This window comes from Balaenoptera musculus, chromosome 16 (genome assembly GCF_009873245.2).
Source record: "Balaenoptera musculus isolate JJ_BM4_2016_0621 chromosome 16, mBalMus1.pri.v3, whole genome shotgun sequence".
Taxonomy (NCBI): Eukaryota; Metazoa; Chordata; class Mammalia; order Artiodactyla; family Balaenopteridae; genus Balaenoptera; species Balaenoptera musculus.
Window position 1 is genome coordinate 77,151,374 of NC_045800.1, and position 9,626 is coordinate 77,160,999.

Genomic DNA, 9,626 nt, shown 5'->3' on the forward strand with positions numbered 1-9,626 from the left:
CTGACTTGGGCTAACGCTAAAGAGTCATCCTAGCTCCAGAGCTCTCTGAGGGGTCAGCTGAGGGCTCTCTTACAACTGCGGTGTGGTTCACCTCCCTCTGCTCAGACTCCTTTAGGGAATCTGCTCCAGAGAGTCCTCCCCAACAGGCCTTTTAAGTGGGGATCTCTGTTTCAGTGTCTGTTTCCTGGGGAATAAGCCTAAGATGGAAACAAAGATCAATAAGGCTCGGAGTGAGCCCCAGGGAGCTTAGAATACAGAGGAGGGAGCAGCGTGCAAACAAGTAAATATTATCATCATCATGAAGGATGCCATAGTGAATGTTTAAGTAGGATATATTGAGGCAAATGACAGAGAGTGAGCAGTCATACCCAAGGTGGACACAGTAGGAAAGGGGGCCCTGAGGACATCTGGGCAGCAGAACACAGCGTTATGCTCTGTGTCATCATTCTCCCTGGCCACGGTATGCCAGTGCAAGCTAAATAAATATTTATTGAATCAGTAATGTTGGCATAGTCTTAAAATTTATCATTTTATTATTTATCATTTAAATCACATCATCAGTTTAAAGGAAAGGTTGACAGTATAGTAGATGTTGGTGGTTGGTACAGAAAGTGTAAAAGGCCATTTCGGTCAGGGAGAATACATTTTCAAAACCCCAGATGGGTATATTTTCAGAGAGGTACAAGTAGTTTGGTATGACTCCGTCAAGGAGGAGATGAAGCTGGTGTAGGAGGTAAGGGTTATATTGGAAATATTGGCCTATGATGTCAATTTACATGCCAAGAGATTTTTTTTTTAAACTATTTCCTTCACAAAATTTTGAAAATATATATTAAATGAGTTACTGTATTAGTTAAAGTAATTGTTTGCTGCAGCAACACAGAGTTCTCAGAATAAACTGGCTTAAATGAGATTGAAATGTTTCCTTCTCTTTATCAGTTCAAGGTCAGTGGTACAAATTGGCAGGATGCCTGGCCTTCAGAGACACAGCTTCCTTCAGTTTTTTGCTCTGCTTTCCCCTAATTTACATTCTGGAAGCTGGGACACTGCCATATCTGTGATCTATCACAGGAAAGAGGAAATAGAGGAAGAAAACAAATTCAAAAATGTTTTAAGGTTAAACCTGAAATAGGCAGTCATTTCTACTCACATGCCCTGTGACATTGAACCCAGTGGCATGACATGTGTATTTATAGAGAGAATAGGAGTTGGATGACCATGGCCCTAGCTTAGTAAGGTAGGGACAGGGATGTTTTTAAATTTTTTACCTAATGGAAAAAGAGGACAAAAGACACCAGTGCACATTCAGTGGGTTCCATCATAGCTGTCAATGTTTTAAAACTTGTAGATTTCACATCTTAAGCAAGATATCTGGCCTCTATTGAAAAATTGGGCCTGCGTTTTTATCCAGCATAAATCAGCTAGTTCTGGTAGATGTTACCAACCTCAGGGTACAAAGTTCTTGGATCAACATTGGCATAAGCAAAGAAAAAAGTAGACAAATAAAGAAAACGTTTATCTAATTAAAAAGGCAATGTATATTTTAAAAAATACAACAGAATTTATTTATAAAACATACTGTAATTAAAATTGTGATAAATAAGGAAATTATCTTTAATAAAAATTTATGAATTAAGTAAAGACTCATTCCAAACAAGTGCTTTAAAATGCAGTTATGTAGTAAGTAAAAAATACATGAAGCAAAAAATGAAGTGAAAATACTTTTATTTAATGATGGAGCTTTTACAGTAGTATTTATTTAGTTCCAAAGAAATTATGTATCCTTAGCAGGAATAAGCATTTGTAAATATAAGTTAAATTAGAAATACAGTTGCTCAGAATGTTAAGATATAGTTGAATTTTTACTGGACATGTTGGTAGAACATTTAAACCATCTGTGTCATTTACTCTTGCAAACAGTAATGGTATAGATGATATATATATAGAACTGTCACACCTACTTCACCTAACACGGGAGATAGTTTCAGGTTTGGATTGGCGTTCTCCTTCACATAACTATGGGGCATAATCGGGCACCATGTTCACTTTAGTTTTGTGCAGAGATATGGGCAGGAATCTCAACATAACTGACAGTTTCAGGAGCGCTGTCTTTAAGAGGAATCCTTATAGGACTTAAGAACACATTGTTCAGGCCACCCAAGCATCAGTTCTTTTATAAGGTGTGAGACCGTGTGTGTTGAGGAAGAAACCACCCTGGATTTGATTAGTCTCACTCAACATTGGACCACTATCTCATAACATCCTTGAGCAAAACTTTCAGGTATCCTAAGGAACAATTTGATTAAAAGCTGTCCACCACGTGCAGGGATCTGAGACCTGTGCCTCAGTAGGTTTTAAGAGCTCACTCCCAGCCCTGCAAGCCCAAATGCAGTTAACCAAATATGCAGTTAACCAAAAATTTTTACAGTAAACATCATTTCTTAGTAACAGAGCTTATGTGCCACATTTAACTTAAAGCATTAGGTTTCCAGGGAAACAGTGCTAAGAGAGGTAATTCTGAGGTCATTCTTTCCACAGAAAAAGCATTTAGACTTGCTGTTAACCCTTTACCTCAAACACCCATTTAACTATATATGTATAGTTGTAGTTTTGATGAGACTTTTGATGTTAAAAGTACTTTAGAAATGGGACCTAAGACAGTCTGAGCAACATGAAGCATCTTACAATTCTGATGACAAGAATCTCGAAAATATTAGGACACATTGGTCAGTATTTTGGTTTTGCCTAAATAATATTCCGGTGTTCCTCATTACCTCATACCACTTGTGCAAAATCATCATCACAGACTTTTTTGTTTTATTGTGCTTGGTGAACAATAATCATCATGTTATTTAGGATTAGGATCAGCGCACATAACGATTCTTAACAGTTGACATTAAAGCCAAACCATTTTATTTTATGATTTATTTATTTTATTTATTTTTTGGCTGCATCAGGTGTTAGTTGCAACACGTGGAATCTTCATTGAGGTATGCGGGATCTTTCGTTGTGGTGCACGGGCTTCTCTTTAGTTGCGGCGTGCGGGTTTTCTATTCTTTAGCTGTGCGCAGGCTTCAGGGCACGTGGGCTCTATAATTGTGGCGCGCAGGTTCCAGAGCGTGTGGCTCTGTAGTTTGCGGCATGTGGGCTCTCTAGTTGAGGCACACGAGCTCAGTAGTTGTGGCATGCCAGGTTAGTTGCCCTGTGGCATGAGGAATCTTAGTTCCCTGACCAGGGATCGAACCTGCATCCCCTGTATTGTAAGGCAGATTCTTTACCACTGGACCACCAGGGAAGTCCCAAGCCAAACCATTTTATTCTCTACTTACTCTCCTTTTCCCATAATTGTATTGCCAGGGTGTGTGTGTGAGTGTGTGCATAGATTTATGTGCTTAGCAAATGAAGGTAACATTTAATCAAATAAAGAAGATTCAGGAGTTCTCAAGTGTAGTTTTAACTCTTCTTAGACTTAGAAGATGATTTCTGGCAAAATGGTATCCTTGCTTTTATGGACTTGGGATCAGTTTTCAGGAGAGTTGATTTTGGGACCAAGGTGCTGAGATGAGTGTGAGGTTACTGATGGAGCAAGGAAAACCACCTGGAACGTCCTCCGTGTTATGACATAAATTTAACCTGCATTAACTTCAATACTTTATGTACTGGGAGGGTTATAGAGGCTCATTTCTTGAGCTTGTTTGCAAGCCTGCACAAACATGGACACACACGCTTCCACAGTGTTCTGCCTTCTTTATAACATTATCTGGTCCGTATGGGCAGGTGTTTTATGCTGAGGTCAGTCCCTCCCTTGCAAGACTGCTGGAACAATTTTTTTTCACTGATCTGACATTTGACAATGATAGTAGCTGGCTGTTTCAATTCTTTTTGACTTTTGATATTTCAGGACTCACTACCCCCAAAAAGGATCTGCTGCTAACCTACTTACCACTTTCAGAACACAGCACATGAATGCAGGGAATAAGGTACCCTGTGGTGCTTGTATGTCTGTGAACTCTTTCTTAAAGTGAATCCTAATAAAGGAGAGGATACGCAAGGGGGATGTAATTGGGTAAAGAGGAGAGACTGTGGAATCTAGAAAAATGGTAGAGATGATCTTAGTTGCAAAGCAGAAATAGAGACACAGACGCAGAGAACAAATGTATGGATGCCAAGGGGGAAAGGGGTGGGGTGGGAGGAATTGGGAGACTGGGATTGACACATGTACATTATTGATACTACGTGTAAAATGGACAACTGATGGGAACATGCTGTGTAGCAAAGGGAGCTCACCAAGTGCACTGTGGTAACCTAAATGGGAGGGAGGTCCAAAAGGGAGGGGATATCTGTATGTGTATGGCTGATTCATTTTGTTGTGCAGTGCAGGCTGACACAACATGGTAAAGCAACCATACTCCAATAAAACTTAATTTAAAAATTAATAAATAAATAAACAAACATAATTTTTTTTTAAAAAAGAGGAGAGACTAATATTACAACGGTTTTCCTTCCCCCAGTGCACCCAACCTGTGAGACTTGCTTCACCCTCTCTAGGAGCCTGATATAGAAAGGGAATCTCATTGATCACTTTACTTGATTTCAGAATCAGTCTGGTTACGCTAACTTCTGTCAAATATCAACCACAAAATCAAATGGATTTATTCAGTAGAAGTTTTTTTTAATTAATTAATTTTTGGCTGCGTTTGGTCTTTGTTGCTGCGCACGGGCTTTCTTTGGTTGCATTGAGCCTGGGCTTCTCTCCACTGTGGTGCGTGGGCTTCTCATTGCAGTGGCTTCTCTTGTTGCAGAGCGCGGGCTCTAGGCGCACGGGCTTCAGTAGTTGTGGCATGCGGGCTTCGTAGTTGTGGCTTGTGGACTCTAGAGCGCAGGCTCAGTAGTTGTGGCGCACGGGCTTAATTGCTCTGTGGCATGTGGGATCTTCCCAGGCCAGGGCTCGAACCCGTGTCCCCTGAATTGACAGGTGGATTCTTAACCACTGCACCACCAGGGAAGCCCTATTCAGTAGAAGTTTATTTCTTGTTTGAATAAAGTCTCAATGGTGGTGAGAGAAGGGAAGAGGCTCTACTCCACACAGTCATCCGGGGACCCATTCTAGATGTCAGTGCTCAGAAAAAAGGCCCCAGATAAGGGAGAAGAGAGAGCATGGAAATGTGCAGGAAAGGCTTTCCATGGGGGCTGATTCCCAGAACACATGCCACTGTGTGTCTACAGCGCAGTCACTGTGAACTGCAAGGATGCAGGGAAGTGTGCTCTAGGTGGTGCCCAGAAGGAAAATAAGATGTGTTTTGGTGAACACAGAAATCTCTGCTCCAAATTTTTGACGTCGGGCTTTCTTAAAGTTCCTCCTCAGTTAATGCTTACTCCTTCAGAGTATTCTTTGATGGCTGCTGCTTTTGACAACCTCCTCGAAACATTGATTACCTAGAGGATAGCCTGGACCCTCTGCTCTTTGCTTACAGCTTTTAATTATAGTTTTGAAATTTTTTTCTGAATCACACATCGTGTCTTTCTTTCCTTGCTTCCCTCCCTCCCCTCCCTCCTTCCCTCCCTCCCTTCCTTCATTCCTTCCTTCCTCCCTCCCTTCCTTCCTTCCTTCCTTCCTTCCTTCCTCTTTTTCTTCCCTCTTTTTGAAATGTCTGTCTTACATGTAGAAGGCTTGCTCAAATATTTGGAAGGGTAAGTTACTAAAAACCAGTTGGATTCTGTATGTGCATGGACCATTAACTGGGAGCCTGTCTGTAAGGTAGTCTGTCAGAAAACACACATAACCGTGTATGTTTATGTATGTGCGTCTGTGTGTATGCACACAGTGTATGTATACGTGTGCATTTAGGAAGGGGGGTTTTGTGGGCTTCCATCATACTTGGAAAGAAATGGGACAGATGTGGTAAGAATGGGAGTCTCATCCTCCTGTACACAGACATTTCCTAACCCTCCTCTTTCAAGTATGGCTACTTTCCATCTACTATGCCTGTAAGGGACATCACCCTGGCCGCTTTAAGCGGAGGGAATTTAGCACAGCAAGTTTTATGTTTAGAAAAAGACATTGGGAAGATTGGAGAAGTAGTTCCAGGTAGGGTTCTCAAAAATTATCCCCAGAAAAACGCTCTAGAACTGGCCTGTGAAAGGACCCACAATCACTGTCATGCTTAAGAAGGTCAGGAATCAGGGAATTGTAACTGGCTCTGTTGATCCCAGGAATAATCTCTCTTACCAGCATTCCTGGGATCAGGAAACCAGAGCCCAGAGAATATATTGCGACATCAAGAAGCAGGAATCAAGAGGCCACCTCACTGTTGATTCTAGAACAAACCATACCTGCTAGACAAACATGGCAAATTTGTATGATCTGCTGCTTGTCTTTTGACACTCACACAGCTAGTGACTGGACATGGAACCTTGTTAACAGTCTTGGAGAATCCCTACTCCTCCTTGCTGATGTGTGTCATCAGAGGTGAAGAAGCAGTGTAAGTGTGGCCTTTACATTGAACCTCAACTGCAAGGGAGTCTAGCAGAGGTAGTTTCTAGTTTCTCAGCTTCTGAAATGCAAGATAGTATGGTACTAACCAAACCCTTCTTTAACTCTCTGTGATCTACATAGTTTCCTGGTTAAACTTTTCTAGAACAGGCTGAGGAAGGGGATTTGAAGTTCTAATTGCTCTCCTATCCTGAAGAATTCCACCAATCTTCTTATTTTCAACTCCCTACCTCACCTGTAAATTTTGCAGTAAATAGTTCCTCTGATATTTAAGCCTTCCTAGAGTTTTCCAGAGGAATAAATTGTTCTTATTGGCCTCACCCTTCAGGCACTTGGTGTCCAGTTTCCCAGTCCTCCTGCCTCCTTCATGTGCTTTCTAGCTTCCAAAAGTATTGACTACACTTGCACTTGCTGCTTGCTAGTTTATCTCTTGATAGCATTAGTAGGGAGAGAGAGTTTTAATTATGTGACCCTTATTTAGTGGGGCTTTAAGAGAAAATAGAGATAAATGTGCTCAACAAAACAAGTTTAATCTAAAATATACTCACAGGGGTTCCCTGGTGGCGCAGTGGTTAAGAATCCGCCTGCCAATGTAGGGAACACGGGTTCGAGCCCTGGTCCGGGAAGATCCCACACGCGCAACAACGAAGACCCAATGCAGCCAAAAATAAATAAATAAATAATACACTCACAATTTTCCCTATCTTTACTTTTTCCAAGGTGACTTATTTTTAGTCCCCTGGTCGTAAATATCATACACATGCCAATAACTCCTAAATTCGTATTTTCACCCCTGAGTTCACCACAGAATTTCTGATTCATATATCCCACTGTTTACTTGGCATGCCCTTTTGAATATTTAAGAGATATAATGGATATAAACTGCACCAAAATAGAATTCTTGATTATGTTCTCTTCTTGCCTGTTTTACTTCCTAACATCTAAAAGATGTACAGATAATTAAGGAGGTATAAACTCCAGCTCTTTTTTTTTTTTTTTTTTTTTAATTTATTTATTTATGGCTGTGTTAGGTCTTCATTTCTGTGTGAGAGCTTTCTCTAGTTGTGGCAAGCGGGGGCCACTCTTCATCGCGGTGCGCGGGCCTCTCACTATCGCGGCCTTTGTTGTTGCGGAGCACAGGCTCCAGACGCGCGGGCTCAGTAATTGCGGCTCACGGGCCCAGCTGCTCCGCGGCATGTGGGATCCTCCCAGACCAGGGCTCGAACCCGTGTCCCCTGCATCGGCAGGCAGACTCTCAACCACTGCGCCACCAGGGAAGCCCCCAGCTCTTTTGATAAGACGAAAACTCACTCATTACTCAGTATGAATCTTCCTATTTCCCAATGGGAACAATATTCATTGTCTTTCAGCTTTAGCTATTGATTTTAGTGTTTCAAGATTCCTCATATCCACTCTTCAGAACACACACACACACACACACACACGAACACACACCATAAACATTTTGCTTTTGCTTGTCTTTCTCAAGGTAAAAGAAGTCTTTCACATTTATCAAATAAGTCACAATCCTGTAGATAATTCAGAATCTTTACAAGTTATTATTATACATTTTTAGTTAAAAATCTAATTTATTTATTTGTTTTAAAGATTCATTTTTCATTTATTTAACTGTCGAGGATGGTTTGGGATTGTTTTTTTTAATTTTTGTTGGAGTATAGTTGATTTACAATGTTGTGTTAGTTTCTGCTGCACAGCAAAGTGAATCAGTTATACATATACATATATCCACTCTTTTTTAGATTCTTTTCCCATATAGGTCATTACAGAGTATTGAGTCGAGTTCCCTGTGCTATACAGTAGGTCCATATTAATTATCTATTTTATATATAGTAGTGTGTATATGTCAATCCCAATAAAAACAGTGTTTGATGCCACGAAGTAGGTGGCAATGCCTTAACCATATGCATATTGTCAGGCCCAAGGGCCTTTCCATCCTTGTCAAGGGGAGTGCTAACCTTCTCTCCTTTCATACAACACTAAAATCTAATTTTAAAACAAGTTTGTTTTTTTTATCTTCTGTTCAATGTTGCAGAATGATCCCTAGATTTATAATGAGGACATGTGTTTTATTGCTCTAATTTATTTTGCTTCTGATTTCCTTGGGAATGAGACTTTGGGTTACAAGCCTCAAGTAAATATTGTGTAATTATTTTTTATTACATAAAATCATACCATCAATAAACAGGATTCACATTTTAAAAATATGCTTAGAGTCAGAAAAAAATCCAAAAATGATATATTTTAGAGGTTAGGTATACTTGTAATTAAGATATAAATTTAATAATTTAAATATAATGTAGATATATTAAGGAGCATAACATAAATTCATATTTTGGAAAGAATGTTTTAACTAGATGTTAAAATTACCTAGATGTTAAAGATGTTGTATAAGTAAGTTTGGTTAGAATTTCTTCATGTTACTAAAAAACAAAATAAAAAGTACTAAAATATTACAGGAAGAAAATCAAGTCAAATTAATAGTCAAGGTTATAACATGTTTAATATTTTATCTGAAAATGATGGCTATCTAATTCAAATGGTGTGTGTTTAGCAGGGCCACATCAATTTTCTCTAAAATTCTAATTAAAATTCTTCTGCAGACATGGGAGGAGGGAGACAGAATTTTCAAACTATGGAAAATAATAATTGGCAAAACACCTACTGGTAAAATCTTGGAAGATTTGACAGTAATTATAAGGCAGACAGATAAAGATTGAGAATAATCTTCCAAGACTTGAGCACAAAGTGCGCTTTGAGTCTGCTTTTTGAAACGAAGTGTACCTGAAACAGGTAGGAGAATGTTGAGTACCTCCCTCACCATATATTATCAGGCTTAAATACACAGGGTAAGCACTCTCCTGTGTTTCTCACCTATGGAAATAATTTTAAATCCAGGCAAAGAATAACAGGCCCATTAGATAACTAAGGGAATAGTCAGGTAAACTGGTGGTTTATTCTGGGAGTACAGTCTCTTGAGAAGAGTCAGGCATGTGCCTTCAGGAAAAACTTTGATAGCAATGCATGCTAGGAAATTACAGTTTTTCATTTACTATACCTATCCAGAGGACTGGGGTGTCATGCACTGGGAAATGAGGCTCATTGGAGATAAGAC

At 39.8% G+C, this 9,626-nt stretch overlaps 1 non-coding gene across 1 annotated transcript; it reads right to left on the bottom strand.

Annotated features, from left to right (window-relative positions):
* Positions 1-8,366: 8,366 nt before the first annotated feature.
* Positions 8,367-8,491, bottom strand: LOC118883137. Its single transcript, XR_005016930.1, has one exon. It is a non-coding gene; the product is annotated as a U6atac minor spliceosomal RNA (small nuclear RNA).
* Between the last annotated feature and the right edge of the window lie 1,135 nt (positions 8,492-9,626).